Source organism: Phocoena sinus, chromosome 14, assembly GCF_008692025.1.
Source record: "Phocoena sinus isolate mPhoSin1 chromosome 14, mPhoSin1.pri, whole genome shotgun sequence".
Taxonomy (NCBI): Eukaryota; Metazoa; Chordata; class Mammalia; order Artiodactyla; family Phocoenidae; genus Phocoena; species Phocoena sinus.
This window is the reverse complement of record NC_045776.1, coordinates 19,760,598-19,774,289: the sequence shown is the minus strand read 5'-3', so window position 1 is coordinate 19,774,289 and position 13,692 is coordinate 19,760,598. Positions and strand designations below refer to the sequence as shown.

At 38.9% G+C, this 13,692-nt stretch overlaps 1 pseudogene; it reads right to left on the bottom strand.

The window, feature by feature from the left end:
- Positions 1–12,223, bottom strand: part of LOC116764974 — a 42,646-nt pseudogene extending 30,423 nt beyond the window's left edge.
- Positions 12,224–13,692: the final 1,469 nt, after the last annotated feature.

The window sequence follows — 13,692 nt, the reverse complement described above, 5'->3', positions numbered from 1 at the left end:
ATGGAGTGAATCCTTTAAAAATTATATAAAAATGTATAAATATAACACTAATTATATACTCTTAGCTATTAAACAAATATAAGACCAAAATAAATTTACAAATTAAGTAAAAACAATACGTTAAAACCAACAAAATCCAAATTAATATGATTAATTTAATGTGGTGGATGATGTTGTATTACTGAAATTAAATTACCTCTTGTAACAGGAACTCTGTTACCTGTACCTTCAGACCCCAGGTACACAGATCTTGGCTGAGGAATGCCCTACAATAATGCTATGACCCTCTTTACGTCATCCTAAGGAAGAGTATGGTCTAGTAGATACCATGTGGGATTTAGGGGCAATCAAACTTCAGTTTGAATACCTGCTCTGATTTTTCTCCTGTAAGCGATGTAACCTTGGACAAGTTTATTTAATTTCTTAAGCCTCATTTTTCTCATCTGTGAAATGGGTGGGTGGGTGTAATACCCCCCTCCCAGGTATTGTTTTGAGGATTTAGTGAGATCATTTAGGATGCCTGTCACATAGAAGGTATTCTATAACTATTAGTTCCTCTCTTTCCTTGATTAATCTAGTTATTTTTTTTAAGTTCCTCACAAGTTTGGACTTCCAAAAAGAATTACAGCCTATCAGACTGTATGAAAAACCAACTAGCTAAGACAATTTTTGGAGTCACAAGAATAATAAAAACTCATCACCCTCCCCCTGCCCCCCACTTTTTTTTCTCTATGATTGCTTATGCTTTCTTCCTCCATTCATATGTCCTTCTAGACATTATCACATGTCGAAATCCAACTCAGAATTTAAGGTCCGGATCAAGTGCACTGCAGTCCAGAAAGCTTTTCTAAATTCTTGGCTAGAGTCATCACTCACTTCTCTTAACGCCCAAAACACTTAATCTCTACCTCTCATGTGTTACTGAAATTTGAGTAAGACAGCTGAATATGACTTACACAATGGCAGAGCCTTGAGGATGGGCTTGGAGAACAGCTTTGTCATAACACAGCCCAGCCAAGGACTGCTGGGAAACAACTGCAGACGGACCCACCCCACCGGAGCAGTGACAGCTGGGCCCCTCAGCACTCTAGTTGGGTAGGCTGCATCAGAGCTGTGAAAGGGTCTTTTGTTCTGAGGGTTACTGGCCTCCCATTAGACCTTTCAGCCAGTCACGCACAGCGAGCAGTCCTGTCAGCAGCCTCATTTCTTTAGAGGAAAGGAAGTGGTAAATCAGTGTGTGGTGAGGATCGTGGAACGTCGGTTGGAAGAAGCTGTGTTTCTGGAAGCTTCTCTGCTGGCAAGTAGACACTGCTCAGTGGCTGAACTGCTGCTGATTTGGACAGGAAGCTGAGTCAGCTTGTGGGTCAGCCTCTGAGGAAGAGGTTGTGAGGGAGATTCATGCACTAGGGTCCAGGGAGAGATGGAAGAGACCAGAAAATGAGGCCACTGCATAAAGTAGACTCAACCACAGGGGAGGTGAGATCAGCTGAGGAAGGAAAGTTGTCAGGCCAAAGGTGTGGTTTCTGCTGCCTATGGTGAGGACAACCAAACAGAGGTAACCGAATGTACGTGCCAAAAAAGGTGCAAGGTGCACTACGTTTGGAATAGAATAGGCCTGTCCCCAGGCAGAAGCCCTGCCCTTGTCTTGGTTAATCTTAATATCTGAAAACACAGTAGTGACTGAGAATAAATATTTCTCTTTATAAGGGCTATATGCAATAGTGTTAGTCAGCATTTCTCAAACTGACCCAATCATAAAAATCACCTGGTGAGGTTTCTAAAAAGATACAAATTTCCAGGCTCCATCTCAGATAGACCTGCGGGATCCGAATCATCAGGGAGAAGGAATTCAGAATTTGTTTCTAGGCTTCTCAGGGGATTCTTACAATCAGGCCAGTTTAGGATGCCCTGTTGTACCTGGAAGGGCTCACAAATGGGAATCAGAAAGTCTGAGTTTGAATCCAGGCTTTACCGCTCACTCATTGAGAGGTCTTGTGTGAACAGCATAACTTCTGTGAACCTGTTTCCTCAAATGAAGAAAGGGCATCCCTTTCCTCCCTACGTCACTGGCTTGTGAGGCTCAAACGCCTTCATGTGTATGACAGTACATAGTAAATTCAACGTGTTTTCCCCAAACTGTCTATAAAATAAATTGCTCATGTATTACGAAAGTTTTCCATTGATTTGCAGCGTATTTTGGAAGAAGTATACATTTAGGTAAAATCGATTACAAGATGACAGTGGAGGCTTTAGTCTCCTCTGTCTGGCTTGCTCATCCCCCCATTCAGCATGCATTGGGTGAGCAAGTTATATTTCTTTGGGGACTGCTCGGGTTATCATTGCTGCTTTCATTGCCTTCTCAGGGGTTAGTGAAACATGACAGGTCAACCCCAGACTCCAAGGAGAATAGTTGTGTTTGTCTTCCTCTGAAGGTGGGATGGGAGCGGACTGTGGGATGCAGAATGGAGTGAGACCACATGGTGGTCAGCTATGTTTCTTCCAGAAGCAAGAAGGGAAGATAATGATCAGGAAATCTGAGCATATAGATATGTATGTGAATATACTACTCACACACACACATATATGTAAATATATACACACATATAAATATACACATAAATACATACAGGTATTAAAAATATGAAAAGTAAAATTGGGATTAAAAAAACACCTCATTTGTTTTTCAGTTAATACAGTCTTGATAGCTTTCCATCTTAATAAATACAGATGCATAACATGATTTTTAATGGTTGACTACTAACACTTAAATTAATTGTTGTGGCATAACTTACTTAACCAGTCCCTACTAGTGAATATCTGGAATGTTTTCCAAATATTTGCTAGCATAAATGTTGCCTCCTACATATGTCTTTGCCTAATTGTCCAAATATTTCCTTAGGAAAAATACCTAGAAATTGAATTGCTGGGTCACGATTATGCACATTTAAAAAAGACTTTTGATCTATTAGTTCAAGTGATTTTCCAGAAAACTTGTATCAATTTATATTCACACCAATACCTTCTATGTGCTAGCCCCTACCCTCAAGGAAACCACAGTCTAACTCTTTATACTTTAGGATATTAACCGTTTGTCTACCTTATGTGTTTGGAAATATTTTCTGGTGTTTTTCCTCTGATTGGACTGGGTAAATCCTTGATGTTTGCTTAAATTTCATAGTGTACTTCATGGTTTGAAAAGAGATTAAAAACTGTCCTCACTTTGATCAAACATAAGTAGGAGGCTGAGGTTATTGTTGCCACTTACAAATATGTTTACGTAATGTCAGATACTCAAATTCAATCTGGGTTTGTCGGCTGGACCATCGATTCATTTATTCATTTCATCAAACATTTATTGAGTGTCTTAAAAACTTCTAGGACCCTTAAGTCAAACGTGAACTCTAACTCTGAGGAAGCTGATGATCTAGTAGAGAAGACAGACAAATAAATCCATACTGATAGTGTGACATGCAGTGTGATACGTGCTATGATATCAGAGTACACAGACTGCTCTGAGAACACAGAGTAAGGAAATCTCTAATGAGGTGGGAAGGCACTTGGGCCATTTTGAAATTTTAGTAGGTATTTGGTGGATATAGGCATGGAAGGGCATTCTGTGCAAAAGGAACAGTATGATTGAAGGTGCAGAGACATTATACACATTGAAACATTGAGGAAATATGCAGTGTTTCTGTTTCTCTGGATTAAAGAGCGTTGGAGAGTGGCAAGAGGGAAGTTAGAGATGAAGTTGGGGCCAGGATAAAATGGGCCTTCTGAAGGCTAAGATAAGAATGATGAATTTTACTTAGAAAATTTTGGGAGAAAAGAGGAAGAGGAGTGGGATTGCAGAGGGAAGAGTGGGACTTTACTTGTGTTTCTTTTTTTCTTTCCTTGAGAGATAATTTTAGATTTAGAGTTGCAAAACTGAGTTCCCACGTGCCCTTTAACCAGCTTTTGCTTATGTTCACCTTACCTAACCATAAAACATTTATCTAAACTAAGAAATTAACCTTGGTTAATTAATAATACTATTGATTATAGAACAGAACTTTATACGATTTCACCAGTTTTTCTACTAACGTTCCTTGTCTGCTCCAGAATCCGATCTGGGATCCCACATTGTCTTCAGTTCTTATATTACCTTGGTCTGTGATAGTTCCTCAGTTTTCCTTGTCTCTCATTGTTACTGAACCAAGTTTGAGTCCGCTGGCTCTCATGCGGTAAAGCCGCTCTACTGACACTGGGTTGTGGTGAAGCAAAGTGCAGCGCACCAAGCAAGGAGTCCAGGACAGCTAGTGCTTAAAGCACCTGAACTCCCCATGGGTTTCATTCAGCAAATCATTTTTAAAGGCCAGGTGAGGGAGGGGCATCCCAGGGTATGTGATCAGCTCATGCACCATTCTCTGATTGGTTGATGGTGAGGTAATAGGGTGGTGTCACAAGGGTGAATATTATCAATTCTTTAGGTGCCAGTATGTATAGGGGCTACGTGCTCACAATCATCAAGTAATTAATTTCTTACATTTGGTGGTGGTTTTAGCATCTGTAAAACAACTCAGGAAATGTGCATCCGATACTGTAATCTAGGTACTTCAGAGAGAATTTGAAAGAATACTAGTCAATTGTTTTGTAGCATGTTCCTCAGTTTGAATTTGTCTGTTTTCTCATGATTAGACTGCGGTTATACATTTTTTGGGAAGGATAACTCAGAAACGATGTGCCCTTCTCAGTTTATCATATCATGGTGAACACTGATTTTTTATTGCTATCTGAAAATGTTAACCTTGATCACTTGGCTAAGGCAGTGCTTGCCAGGATTCTCCACCATAAACTTAATATTTTTTCCTTTTTAATCACTTAATATCTTCAGAATGTCAACTAAAAATCTGGAAGAACATCTTCTTGGTGACTTGGAGACATCTAAGAAATAATATCAGTATTATAATAATAATTACATATTATTAGTATTTTTGAGAGACCTGCTTTCTGAGCTGGTAGTCTCTGTCTCATTAAAGCTCTAAGCCTTCTTGACAAACCAATCAGTAATAGTTCAGACATTATTGCTCAGTAAAGACTAACTTAGCCTCATCTCGTGACAGATATTGACATCCCCCCATGTGTACTTATTCTACCAGCCAAGTTGCCTAGATCCTTAAGCCTTACCCCCCTCTTCCTCTCTTTCTCAAATGTCTCATTCCCTTTAGCACACACATTTTCTCAAGTCTCTTCCACGTTAAAAAAAATACGTTTATATACATAAAACCCCTCAATATCTTCCTCTGACCCTGTGACTGTCTCCCTAACCACCACCCTTTCCATATACTTCCTTCACAGTAAGCTTCCAGAGTATGTCATTTACACTCTACATCCGCATTCTGTAATTAGCCCAGCCCATGGCATTCTTCTTTTGTTCCATCAAACAATTAACGTTACTCTTATTAAAGTCAACACAACCTTTCATTTGGCACTTTTCAGTAATTACCTTACTTTACTTCCTGCGGCATTTGACGTTGCTCACCATGGACTTGTTCCTGAAATGCTTCCATCTTTCTTGGCTACATTGGTAATACTCTTTTAGGGTTTTCTTTCTGTCTCTCTGGTTGTTCCTCCTTTATTTTTCTCTATCATATTTTAAATCCGCCTGCATCTGAATGATGTAAGACTCACACTTCCAAAGACTAGAGGGAAAAACAGTAAAATTTCATGGAAGAACTTGCCAAACACTACTTAAGCCTTGAGGTTAATATCCCTAGTGATGTCATGTGGTATCAGGTACCCCTGGCATGCTGTGATGAAAAGGGTACTTTCCCTCTGTGGTATTCTTTCAAAAAACTCACAAACCAAGTCAAGAGGAGTTGACCAACGGTGGTGACGTAGGAGGCTCCTGAGCTGCCCTCCTCCCACGTACACACCAAACGCACAGCCACATGTGGAGCATTTTCCTTTGAAAAGGATCCAGAAACTGGCTGAAAGACTCCTACTCATCAGACAAATGAGGAAACATCCACATCAAAACAGGCAGGAAAGGCTGAGACACACTGTCACCATAAACCCCACCCCGACACAGCACCATACAAGGGGGAGGGAAGCCCCAACTCCTAGCTTTTCCTTAAAGAGAAAAGGGTTTGAGCCCCACGTCTACCACCCCAACATTTGAGACTCCCAGGGAGGGTCAGGCTCCCAAAACATCTAGCTCTGAAAGCCAGTGGGACTTGTTTTCACAAGACTCACAAGACTATAGCAAAATAAGAAGCAATTCTTCTTTTTTTTGTCTTTATCTGACATTTTTTTTAACATCTTTATTGGAGTATAATTGCTTTACAATGGTGTGTTAGTTTCTGCTGTATAACAAAGTGAATCAGCTATACGTGTACATATAGCCCCATATCTCCTCCCTTTTGCGTCTCCCTCCCATTCTCCCTATCCCACCCCTCTAGTTGGACACAAAGCACCCAGCTCATCTCCCTGTGCTCTGTGGCTGAGAAGCAATTCTTAAAGGGTGAGTGAACACTCACCAAGGCTATCACCCCAGCGTTCAGTGCAGAGGGAGAGGGCAAAATAGCCCTTCTGCCAGTCTTGCCCTCAAAGAGATTTATCTGCATACTTTAAAAGCTGCTGCCTGAGGGCCAGGCTTCTAATTGAGCAGGCGCTAGAGGCTGGCTGTAATCCTCCCTAGAGCCCAGAGAAGCTGGAGGACACCTCTCCCACCTGCTCCTTCCTACCTGCGCCAAGTCACCAGTTTCTCCGTGGAAGGAACTTGTATGCATGTCTGTGCCCCAGCTTTTATGGCTGCTGCAGAAAGGACTGACTGGATCACCTACCTCTGATAGCTGAAGGGGCTTCCATTCCCAGGTTGGAAGTGAATGAAAGGAGGTAGATATAACTGCTAGGAAAGTAACTGGGATGATGTCTATGTTAAGACTAACTGGTAGGTGACAATAAGCTGTATGAGTGTGTTGGACAGGCTTCACAGGTGAGAGGTAAATGATGGGTTTTAGTTTATAAAACGTATTTTGTGTATATGATCAGTTCTTTAGTTACTCCCTGTAGTGACTCTATGAGATATTATTATATAATATTTTCATTTTCCACATGAGCAAGCTGAGGTAAAACAGCTTATGTAGGCTCACACCAAGGGCCAGAGTCTGCCCAGAATGTTGCTATTTCCAGCTGTGCTGATCACTGAAAAAAAAAATTGGGGGGAGGTTTGTTAGTTCATTTTGTTAAAAAGGAAACTGCTTTGAGTAGGTTTGGCTAAAGCAAGATGTGTGACAAAAACTGCTGCTTGTTCCAGGTCTTATTTTGTGCTTTGGTGATGCAGTGCTGAGTAGGCTTGACTGAGCTGCTCAAATTCCCTAAGCGTTCTAAGAGCGGCAGGGAGACGCAGAGACGTGGGTGTTCATTTTCATTGAGCCTCGTGCTGTTTGATGGTGTATTTATTTTCCTCATCTTCCTTAGGATGTTCTGATTTGTTTTGGTTAAATTTCTCATAGTAACAACTCCTATTTAAGAAGAGCTCAACACATTTAAGAGGCAAATATGACAAGATCTTGGACTTTTTGTAATGCCTCTTGAAAATTTCAAATAGTCCAAATGATCAAGTTTCTTTATATGATTTAGATTAGAGCTATCAGCTTCTCCAGGTAGTACATTTTTTTCATAACAAGGTACTGTTTAGAGGATCAGAGCTTTTGGGCTTATTAAATACATTACACATCTTTATGATAAAAATTTTTATTTTTTGTAATTTAGTTAATTCATATAGTAGAATTTAATAGTCTAAATTCTACAGGGTAAACCCATGCAAAATTTTCCCCTTTCCTGGATTTAGGAAACATTCTTTTGGATGACTTTTTCCACTGCAAGTATTTTTGGTCTCTTGTGTATAACAGCTAAATGTACAGTAAATATCCCTGTTCCCAGGCCAATATGAGAGGCAAAACATGTAGAAAAAAAGCATACAAAACAGTATAGGGTACATGTCTGATGATAGGCACTGACAGCAAGAACTACTGAAATTTAGAGAAGAGAGAGCTTAGGATGCATTAAGAGCAGTTAGCAGAAATGTTGCAGGAAAAAAGAGAGAGACTTAAAGATTGAAGGGTCTTGGAAACAGCCAAACTGAAGATTATGTGAGTTGGAGGAAAGAATAACTAAACTCCATACTGATGGAAAGTATGAGTATCTCATGAATTTATGATCCAAATCCCAGGAGGAGGCATTCTTGAAAAAATTATTTTTGTGAGAAGAGTGAGAGAAAAGGGAGCATAGATGGGGATGTGTATGCAGACTGCCTATGGGCAGCTCTTTGAGATCTCTGTGGTTCCTTCCCTAGTCATACAGTGGGTGAACGCTATACTTCGTGTCTGTCCTTCGTGATCGCTTACCAAAGATGTTCAGGAATTTGTTCCTCAGGTCCAGCTGAGGAAAGCCTTTTTAGATTGTGTGAGATCAAGACAGACAGCCAGATTACAGGAAAGATGTTCTTTTTGTTCTGCAGAGAGGTCCTTGCACTTATGATTTACACAGGTGTGGTATAAATTGTTCTCTGAACTAAGAAAGCGTTATAGCAGGATGAATTCCTTATTTGTTTTCTGTTCATTGTTGAAGGGGTTATATTACTTTAGAAAAATGGAGTGGTTTTTCAGAGGACATAAAATTATCTAAACTCACAGGGACCAAGAGGTATCTAATCTGTGGCCAAGCTCTGAGTGAAAGTTTATCTTTGACATGGTACAATGTAAGCGAAAACTGATTCTTTGGACGGTTATTGCTTGGAGTGTAGCTTCTATTCCAATTATCCAGGAATTCTGACTCCCTTTTGAAAATAATAGCATCTTGATGTTTGATGTTATTTTATTTTGAAGAATTCAAAGGCTTTTATTTTTCACAGTTTTATTTTGATAAACATACATTATTAGAATATTCATATTTTATTTGATAATACAATTAGAATTTTATAAAATATGCAGTTAAAATTTCTGAACGATTTAAGTAATGGTTTTGAAAGGTAAACTTGACTTTGTATCATTAAGTGAGGTCGATAGATATGCTATTATACATTCACTTCAAATTAGTTGAGTCAGCCTGGATTTTATGATGTTAGACCAGTAAGATATCAGAAGTCCAAGGATATAAACAACAAAAAGATAATAATGACATATATATCATTAATAATTGAGAAATTTTTTGAAGTTATTTCTCAGGTAAACTGCTTAAACTGTCATGAAGGTAAATTAAGTTAGATGCATCTAGTTTAGGCTCCAGATCTCAGAATATTTCATACATTATTTTACCAAATATTCCACTTAATTAACTATTTTTCTTAGCCAAAGAAAATCCATATAAATTGAAATACATTAATGAAAGAATGATTTAAAAACACACAGCATTCAAATAAGTGTAAAATTAATTTTACACTTAAGTTGATGTAGTTTTCCAAGATTTAAAAATGATTTTAGTGAAATTTTAATAGGTACCCAAGTGGAGAGAAGAAAACACTTCTGGATTCTGGGTTTTGAACTATCTGAAATTCAGCAGTAATGAAAATTATTTCAGGTTTAACTCAATCAAAGCTTGGCAAAGTTTTTGCCTGGATAAAATAGTTATTAATAAACATTAAATTGGAGAACAATTATTTAAACTACCCTTGAGTGTGCTATAGTTATTTTATTTAATAGAAAACTTTTTGTCTCCTTTCTTTATCTCTTGCTGAAAGAGTGCCAGAAACCATTTGGGAGTGTTCACTTGAAGTAAAATGAGAAATAAGCAAAAAAGGGATAAGGAAACAGGGCAATAAGGAAAAATGTCTGATCTTCAGTGTGCAGATCTATTGGGAAAACAGTATTTTTCCTTTTGCCAAGCATTTATTGAAGTTTAAATAGCAGAATAAAAGTCTTTCCTTGGGAAGAAATGGCACTCATATCTTACAAAAATTGAAACGTTGAGGTATCATAATATACTTTCCTTTGTAGTGCATTTTTAAATTAAATTTTTAAAATTTATTTTTAAAACTAAAAATTGTACATATTTAAGGTATACAAAATAATGTTTTGATATACATGCATCGTGAAACGATTACTGCATTCAAGCTAATCAATCCATCTCCTCACATGGTTATCTTTTTTTGTGTGGTGAAAGCACCTGAGTTCTTTCTACTCTCTTAGTGAGTTTCCAGGTAAACTACAGTGTTACTATTAACTGTAGTCACCAAGCTGTACATTAGATTTCTAGAATTCACTCATCCTACATAGCTGTAATTTTGTACCCTTTGACAAACATCTCTCCATTTCTCCCACCTCCCTGCTCCAACTTTTTTAGATTCTGCATGTAAGTGAGATCATGCAGTATTTTTCTTTCTGTGTCTTGGTTACTTCACTTAGCAGGATATACTCAAGGTTCATCCATGTTTTTACAAATGGCAGGACTTCCATCTTTACTGTAGCTGAGTAATATTCCATTGTATGTATATACCACATTTTCTTTATCCGTTCATCCACTGATGGACACCTAGTTTGTTTCTATATCTTGACTATTGTGCATAACACTGCAGTGAACATGGGAGTGCATATATTTCCTCGAGTAACTGATTTCCTTTGTAGTGTTTATTACAAATGTTATTAAAAATTTATTTGTATATGTTTTTTGCTAAGCTCTAGGCTCCCTGAGAGAAAAGACTGAATCTGTGGTCCCTTACTTACTTTCAAAGACTCAGCATAGTGGCCGACACCTACTAAGACACAGGAAATAGTCATTGCATGAATGAATGTTACAAGTAAAATGAAAAACTGAACCCACAAGGAAAGTTAAAAGAGGAAGTTTGATTATTTTAGTCATTAAGAAAAGACTAATCAAAGATTTTGTGGAGATAAACGAAGACCACCCATGTGAGAATAAACAGAGGCTCTTCATTCAGGACTCACTATATAGCAAGGGTGTCAGCCACCATCACTTGTGTTTGGTAGAGACTCAGAGGATGTAGGGGAGTGGGAAAGCTTTACAGTGGGAAAAAAAGGAAGGCTTCAGGTGAACCTGAAGGCTGTTGGCATGGGGAAGCTAGAGGTAGGAAAACTAGAATCAGGTCACCTTATATGGTTGGTTTGGGGAGCATATTTGGCCTTCTCTGAATGATCCTGAGTTGGGAGAGGGGGCAAAAATTAGGAAAGCTGTCAGTCATTGGCCAAGTCCTGACCATTCTAGGCTGATTGTGGTGTGCCTTTCCTGGCTAGTTGCTGCTGGAAGTTGGGGGTCAGAGTTCTACTGAGATGTAAAGTTTGACATGTTCCATTTGTATATTCAATCTCTCAATTTAGTGTTTCTCAAATATGTGACAGGTTGAGAGCCTCATGTGATAGTTTCCTTCTCTCTGGTAAAAGATGGTGGGTGCTTAGTATTTGTGGGATGGTGAGAAATGGGAAGAGAAGAAGGCTGAAGTTCTTTCTCTGCTGCATCCCAAGACTGTACTATGCAGTGCAATAGTCACTAGACACACATAGCTGGTGAACACCTGAAATGTAGCTAGTTTGAATTGAGATGTGTTTTAAATGTTAAATATACAAATGTCCAAATCTTCATATGAATGAAAGAATGCAAACTATCTCATTAACAATTTTTTTTCCTGCTTTTATTTTTATTTGCATTTTTTTTTTTTTTTTTTTTTTTGGTGGCATTTGTTCCTGGGCCATAAGTTTTTGTTTCTTTAGTTTCTTCTGGGGTATCTTTTTCTTCTGTGCAACCTCCTTTTCTGATTTAAGATCAGTCTATTCTTTTTCAGTAAGGATCATCTCAGTGTGGCAGGGAGAGCTCATGAATGGGTTGATCCGACCATGAGCTCTGTAAGTCCTGTGCCGTATCTCAGGGGCTTTGTTCACCTGGATGTGCTCAATATCCAGAGAATCTACACCTAAACCCTTAAGTTCAGCATTACTCTCTACATTTCCGAGCATGGGCAATAAAAATTCAGCAATCTTTTTGGGCCACCGACTCTTGAGTCCAGCCCCACTGTTTGGCCTGGGCACACCTACCAACTCCACCATTGTAATGACTGAATGCCACACATCGCTTCTGTAAAGTGACATCCTTCAGATACTTGGTGGCTTTTAGGATATGCATACCGTTAATGGCCTGGGAAGTTTCACGAGTGTTCTTAAAGTGAACACGAAGGTGTGAACCTCTTGATTTGCATGTTTGTGGGGTTTTCTGGGTTAAGTGAATGGTGAACCATTTTTAGAGGTCACCTCAGGCCGCTTACTGGAAAAAGCTCATTAACAATTTAAAAAATATTTATGAAATATTCAAATGATAATATTTGGGTATATTAGGTCAAATAAATATGTTGTTTAAATTAATTTCACTGTTTTTAAAAACTGTTTTAAAAAACGTGGTTACTAAAAAATCTAAGATTATGTATGTGGCTTGGATTACATCTCTACTGAACAATGCTGACCCAGAGTAACACTTTTTGTGCATAAATTTTCTCTTCAATAAAATAAAGGAAATAATTTCTATAGCATGTCCCTTTTACATTGCCTCAATATAAAGCTATTTGAAAAGGCTGGAAACAAATTTGCATTCATTTATCCATTCATCAAAATATGTGATGTATTTACTATGTCCCAGACATAAAACTAGACATTCCTGAATAACTCCCAGTCCTTGCCTTTGCCAGCTTGTGGACAGAGAGACTTAAAGGGTGATTTGTTTGGTAGGCATACAAAACTACTTAAACCCGAGAAAACTTCATGGGAAATGCTCTTGCAGCCTAATTCTCACAATGGTGTATCAATAATGTAATAATTTACGTCTCTAAAAAAAGTAAAACCAGGGCTTCCCTGGTGGCGCAGTGGTTGAGAGTCCGCCTGCCGATGCAGGGGACACGGGTTCGTGCCCCAGTCCAGGAAGATCCCACATGCCGCGGAGCGGCTAGGCCCGTGAGCCATGGCCGCTGAGCCTGCGCGTCCGGAACCTGTGCGCAACGGGAGAGGCCACAACAGTGAGAGGCCCGCGTACCGCAAAAAAAAAAAAGTAAAACCAGCACCAAAAACATCTGAAAATTCACCTTTGGAAGATCTTTGTTTAACATGTTTTCATGAACCAAGATGCGTTTCAGTTCTGATTTTTTTCCCCCACTTACAAGCTGTGTGACCTTGATAAGCCCCTGAACCCTATGGGAATCATAATCTCCTCCCCCATAAACTGGATTTACCTCATGAGATTGCTCTGAGGATCAAACAAGATGATGTGTGTGTTAAGAAAAAAAAAAAATGTCATGAAGAACCTAGGGGTAAGACAGGAATAAAGACACAGACCTACTAGAGAATGGACTTGAGGATATGGGGAGGGGGAAGGGTAAGCTGTGACAAGCGAGAGAGAGGCATGGACATATATACACTACCAAATGTAAGGTAGATAACTAGTGGGAAGCAGCCGCATAGCACAGGGAGATCAGCTTGGTGCTCTGTGACCACCTAGAGGGGTGGGATAGGGAAGGTGGGAGGGAGGGAGATGCAAGAGGGAAGAGATATGGGAACATATGTATAAGTATAACTGATTCACCTTGTTATGCAGAAACTAACACCATTGTAAAGCAATTATACTCTAATAAAGATGTAAAAGAAAGATAATATGTGTGAAAAATTAATATAAATATGAAGGATAATTATAATTATTAGAAACAATTATGACCATTAGTTT